The sequence below is a fragment of the Pan troglodytes genome, chromosome 3 (assembly GCF_028858775.2).
Source record: "Pan troglodytes isolate AG18354 chromosome 3, NHGRI_mPanTro3-v2.0_pri, whole genome shotgun sequence".
Lineage (NCBI taxonomy): Eukaryota > Metazoa > Chordata > Mammalia > Primates > Hominidae > Pan > Pan troglodytes.
In genome coordinates, this window is record NC_072401.2 from 65,331,531 (window position 1) to 65,337,270 (window position 5,740).

A 5,740-nucleotide genomic window follows, 5' to 3' on the forward strand; every position below is an offset into this window, starting at 1 on the left:
TCTAACCCTTATGAATGTGGGTTTGATCTATTATCCTCCACCCGCATTCCTTTATAAAATTTTTCCTAATTGCCATCACCTTTCTATTATTTGACTTAGAAATTGCCCTAGTATTATCCTCACCATGAGCCCTTCAAACAACCAACCTACCACTAATAATTAATTCATCCCTTATACTAGTACTAGGTCTGACTTATGAATGAACTCAAAAGGGGTTAGACTGGGCCTAAATGGTAGGTAGTTTAAACAAAAATAAATGATTTTGACTCATTAGATTATGGTAGTCATACTTACCAAATGCCTTCTATCTACATAAACATTGTATTAGCATTTACCATTTCACTTCTAGGGATATTGATCTATCGCTCACACCTGATATCCTACCTACTATGCCTGGAGGGAATAATATTCTCATTATTTATTATAAATACTCTTACAACTTTAAATATACACTCACCCTTAATCAGTATTATGCCTATTGCCCTGTTAGCGTTCACCACCTGCGAGGAAGCAGTAGGCCTTGCTTTACTAGTCTTGATCTCCAGCACATGTGGCTTAGACTATGTATACAATTTAAACTTACTCCAATGCTAAAAATAATTATCCCCACAATTATACTACTACCAATAACATGGCTCTCTAAGAACCATATAATCTGAATCAATCCCTCTGCTTTAGAAAGCCCAACCCCAGTCTCAGCCCTACTCGTGCACTCTAGCACTATAGTTGTGGCAGGGATTTTCCTACTCATCCACTTCCACCCCTTAATAGAAAATAATACGCTAATTCAAAGCCTCATGCTATGCTTAGGGGCTATCACTACCCTACTCACAGCAATCCGTGCTCTAACACAAAATGGTATTTAAAAAATCGTAGCCTTCTCCACCTCAAGTCAACTAGGCCCAATAATAATTACAATCAACATTAATCAACCACACCTGGCATTTCCACAGGTCTGTACTCACACTTTCTTTAAAGCCATACTATTTATATGCTCAGGGTCTATTATCCATAATCTTAACAACGAGCAAGATATCTGGAAAACGGGAGGATTATTTAAAATTTTACCCCTTACTTCAGCTTCCCTTATTATTGGCAGCCTAGCACTCACAGGCATACCTTTCCTTGCAGGTTTCTACTCTAAAGACCTCATCATCGAAACAGCAAACACGTCGTATACCAACGCCTGAGACCTATCTATTACTCTCATCACCACTTTCCTAACAAGCACCTATAGCGCTCAAATTATTTTTCTCACCTTAACAGGACAAACCTGCTCCCAACCACAATTAATATTAACGAAAATATTCCCGCCCTAATAAACCCAATTAAAAGCCTCACAATTGGCAGCCTATTCGGAGGATTTCTCATCACCAATAGTATGTTCCCCACCTCACTTCCCCAAACAACAATGCCACCTTACCTAAAACTTACAGTCCTAGGTGTAACTATTCTAGGATTCTTAGTGGCTCTAGAGCTTAGCCTTATAACCAACAAACTCAAAGTAAAATCCCCACTCCACACGTTTAATTTCTCCAACATGCTAGGATTCTATCCCATCACAGTTCACCGCACAACCCCTCACCTAAATCTATCTGTAAGCCAAAATCTGGCTTCACTGCTACTAGATTTAATTTGACTAGAAAAATCTATGCCTAAAACAATTTCACAAACCCAAATCACCGCCTCCATTACTACTACCACTCAAAAAGTCATAATTAAATTTTATTTCCTTTCTTTATTCTATTCCTCCTAACTTTACTTTTAATCACATAGTCTATTACCCTGAGCAATTTCAATCTATATATATACACCAAGAAATAACATTCAACCAGTAACTACCACCAGTCAACTTCCACAGTCATATAAATCACCCGCACCAATAGAGTCCTCCCAAACTAACCCCGGCCCCTCCCCCTCAAAAATCACTCAACTTTCCATGTTGTTAAAATTAACTACTACCACCACCTCGTCATACTCTGCTACCCATCAAACTAATGCCACTTCCATTGCTAAACCCACCAAGGCACTCCCTAAAACTTCATTTCCTGACCCTAATACCTCAGGATACTCCTCAATAGCCATCGCCGTAGTATAACCAAAAACAACTATTATTCCCCCTAAGTAAATCAGAAAGACCATTAGACCCATATAAGCTCCCCCATAATTCAGAACAATAACACAACCTACTACGCCACTAATAATTAACACCAAGCCCCCGTAAAAAGGAGAAGGTTTAGAAGAAACACCTACAAATCCTATAACTAAAAGTATACTTAATAAGAATAAAGCATATGTCATTATTCCTACATGGATTATAACTATGACTAATGATATGAAAAACCGTCGTTGTATTTTAACTATAAGAACACTAATGACCGCAGCACGTAAAACAAACCTACTAATAAAAATAATTAACCACTCACTCATTGAACTTCCCACCCCATCCAATATCTCTATATGATGAAATCTTGGCTCACTTCTCGGCACCTGCCTAATCCTTCAAATCATTACAGGCCTATTCCTGTCTAGACAGTATTCACCAGATACCTCAACCGCCTTCTTCTCAGTCGCCCACATTACCCGAGATGTAAACTACGGCTGAATCATCTGCTACCTCCACGCCCATGGAGCTTCAATATTTTTTATCTGAGTCTTCCCACATATTGGCCAAGGCTTGTACTACGGCTCATTCTTATTTTTAGAAAACTGAAATACTGGTATTATTCTCCTACCCACAACCATAGCAACAGCCTTCATAGGCTATGTGCTTCCATGAGGCCAAATATCATTCCCAGGGGCCACAGTAATCACAAACCTACTATCAGCCATTCCACACGTTGGAACTAACCTTCTCCAATAAGTCTGGGGTGGATATTCAGTTGACAAGCCTACCCTCACACGACCTTCACTTTATCTTACCCTTTATCATTACAGCCCTAGCAGCCCTTCACCTACTATTTCTCCATGAAACAGGATCAAATGACCCTTCAGGAGTCTCCTCCCACTCTGATAAAATCACCTTCCACCCTGACTACACAATCAAAGATATCCTAGGTTTAATCTTTCTCCTTCTCACTCTCATAATTCTAATGCTATTTTCACCTGACCTCCTGAGTGACCCAGACAACTATACTCTAGCTAACCTGCTAAACACCCCACCTCATATTAAACCCTAATGATATTTTTTATTCACATATGCAATCTTACGATCTATGCCTAATAAACTAGGAGGTGTACTAGCCCTCCTGCTATCAATCCTTATTCTAGCAGCCATCCCTACACTTCACACATCTAAACAGCAGAGTATAATGTTTTGCCCACTAAGTCAATTCCTATACTGACTCTTAGTCACAGACCTACTAGTCTTTACATGAATTGGAGGGCAGCCAGTAAGCCAGCCCTTTATTACCATTAGACTAGCAGCATCCGTAATATACTTCACTACAATTCTGACCTTAATACCGCTCGCCTCTCGAATCGAAAATAAACTACTTAAATGAGCCTGCCCTTGTAGTATAAGCCAATACACTGGTCTTGTAAACCGGAAATGGAGACCTTCTCCCCAGGACTACTCAGAGAGAAAGGACTTAACTTCACCATCAGCACCCAAAGCTAAAATTCTAATTTAAACTACTCTCTGTATTCTGATAAAGCACCCATTTGGGTATAACCCAAGTATTGGCCTGCCCCATTAATAATTTTCTGTATATTGTGCATTACTGCTAGCCAACATGAATATTATATAGTCCTATAAGTGTTTAACTGTACATAGTACATACAAAGATATTCCATACAATCATAACTTACAAGGCATGCTTACAAGCCAGAACTGTTAACCCTTCACTGACTGTAACACATTGAGTCTGTATCCCCCATACCAACTTCCCACCCCAGGGGCATTGACAAGTACCTTTATTTCTTCATATTACATAGTACCTTCAGTCGTTCACTGGACATAGCACATCCAAGTTAAACCAGTCCCTGTCACCACGGATACCCCCCTCAGATATTGGTTTCTTGTTCATCATCCTCTGTGAAATCAATATCCCGCACAAGTGTCCTACTCTCCTCACTCTGGGCCCATAACGCTTGGGGGTGACTACCCTGAACTGTATCTGGCATCTGGTTTTTACCTCACGGCCATAGAACTAAGATTACCCACACGTTTCCCTTAAATAAGACACCTCGTATGCCGCAGGACCTGTCTTTGATTCCTGGCACACACTCCTATTGATCGTACCTACACCTACGTTCAATATTCCGGCCGTGCATAAATACCAAGAAGTGTTAATTAATTCATGCTTGTAGGACATAACAATAATTATCAAGTAGACTTATAACTGCTTTCTATACTGAACCTTACAGTAAAATTCTGCAAACCCCCCTCCCCCATCTCTGACGTCATTAACCCAGGAAAGACACCTTTGCCAAACCCCCAAAACAAAAAGCCTCAATCCAATTCAGCCAGAGCCTAAATTTTTATCTTTAAGCTGCATAATTTTAATCCTATTAACTCTCCTCGAGCTTGCTGTCGCCCTTATCCAAGTCTATGTTTTACATAAGATTATTCCATATCAGAGGCATTTTTGGTGTACTTTCTCAGACAATGCCGCGTCATCATTGATATATGGTCAGTGTGTTGGTTAGTAGGCCTAGGGTTAGTAGGGTGATGGAGTTAAAGTGAAATCATATGGCCAAGCTGGATGTTACTAGGAGGGCTAAGAGGGTCCCTGTTAGTGGTCAAGGGCTTATTTTAACCATGTGGTAGACATATGATTGGTGGGTCATTAAGTATTGTCATGTAGGTAAAGCCTTACTAAAAGTGTAATATATATATATAGTAGTATTTCACAGTATATTTGAAATATATATATATACCGTGAAATACTACTCAGCCATAAAATAGAATGAAACAATGGCCTTTGGAGCAGCTTGGATGGAGCTGGAGGCCATTATTCTAAGTGAAGAAATTCAGGAATGGAAAAGATATATGTATATATGTGTGTGTGTGTGTGTGTGTGTGTGTGTGTGTGTATGTTTCACTTTTTCCTTATCCAGGTGTTGGCAGATGAGTGTTTAGTTTCATATTTTTACAGTTGCAAATTTTGCTGCTATAATATAAATGTAAACTTGTGTGCATGTGTCTCTTTCATATAATGAATTATTTTCCTTTGGGTAGACACTTTATCTGGTTTTTTCTTGCTGAATTAAGTTCCTTATGGATTCCGTTTACTCTATTATTTTTTTTTCTTTTGGCTGTGCAGAAGTTCTTTAGTGTAATTAGGCCCCACTTGTCAGTTTTTGTTTTTGTCAAAATTAGTTTTGAGGACTCAGTCATACGTTCTTTCCCAAGACTGACGTCCAGAAAAGTATTTTCTAAGTTTTCTCCTAGAATTTTTACAGTTGGAGGTCTTATATTTAAGTCTTTGATCCATCTTGAGTTAATTTTTGTATATGATGAGAGGTAGGGGAGTCCAGTTTTATTCTTTTGCATATGCTTAACCAGTTTTCTTAGCACTATTTAGTCAATAAGGTGTCTGTTCCTCATTGTTTATCTTCGTCAACTTTGTCAAAATTAACTTGGTTTTAGATATACTGCTTTATTTTGGAGTTCTGTAGTCTATTCAATGGATTTATGTGTCTATATTTGTACCAATACTATGCTGTTCTGGTTATTATAGCCTTATAGTATATTTTGAAGTTGAATAATGTGATGCCTCTGGCTTTTCTCGTTTTG

The 5,740-nt window shown here is 38.8% G+C and overlaps 1 pseudogene; it reads left to right on the forward strand.

The window, feature by feature from the left end:
- The first annotated feature begins 668 nt into the window (after positions 1 to 668).
- LOC129143882 (NADH-ubiquinone oxidoreductase chain 5-like) lies at positions 669 to 4,650 on the forward strand (annotated as a pseudogene).
- The last annotated feature ends 1,090 nt before the right edge of the window (positions 4,651 to 5,740 follow it).